Genomic DNA, 972 nt, shown 5'->3' with positions numbered 1-972 from the left:
AAAGTCTCCCACTATGACTGTGGAGTCATCTATTTGGCTTTTCAACTCTTTTAAAGTCTGATTTATGTATTTTGGGGCTCTTTCATTTGTTCCATAGATATTTATTACGGCTATATCTTCATGTTCAATTGATGCTTTAATCATTACATAATGTCTTTCCTTGTCTTGTATGGTGGTTTTTGTCTTAAAGTCAATTTGATCAGAAATTAACATTACCACTCCTGCTCTCTTACTGTTGCCATTTGCTTGATATATCTTTTTCCAACCTTTGATTTTTAGTCTATTTTAGTCTTTATCTCTAAGGTGTGTCTCTTGTAGACAGTATATTGATGGGTTTTGTTTTCGTATCCAATCTGCAACTCTCCATCTCTTGAGTGGTGCATTTAATCCATTAACATTTAGAGTAATTATTGATAAGTTTGAATTTGTTGCTGTCATTTTGTTATGTGTTTTGTCATGGTGTCCCTTGTTTCTTTGTTCCATACTTTGGTTTTGATGAGTTTGATGATGATGTGTCTTGGTGATTTTCTTTTGGGGTCTATCCTGTTTGACATTTGTTTGACTTCCTGAATGGATATATTTTCATCTTTTATCATATCAGGGAAGTTCTCCTCCAGGAAATCTTGGACAATTTTCTCAGTGGTTTTGTTTTTCTCTTCCTGTTCTGGAATTCCAATGACAGTTAAGTTATTCCTCGTGATGGTATCCCACATGAACTTTAGGATTTCTTCATTTTGTTTTGATTTTTTTTTTCTTATTTTTCCCTTTCCAAAGAAGTATTCAGGTATTTATCTTCAGTCTCATTAATTCTGTCTTCCATCACATCAATTCTTTTCCTTTGCACTTCCAATGTGTTATCTATTTCTGACAATTTAGTATTAATCTTCAGGATTTCTGTCTGGAGATTTAGAATCATTTCTAATTTTTCACTTATTTTGTCATTTTGTTCTTGTATTTTCTTCCAAAATTCTT

This window comes from Orycteropus afer, unplaced genomic scaffold (assembly GCF_000298275.1).
Source record: "Orycteropus afer afer isolate SDZICR_OR568_19922 unplaced genomic scaffold, OryAfe1.0 scaffold01094, whole genome shotgun sequence".
NCBI lineage: Eukaryota > Metazoa > Chordata > Mammalia > Tubulidentata > Orycteropodidae > Orycteropus > Orycteropus afer.
Note: the sequence above shows the minus strand (reverse complement) of the source record.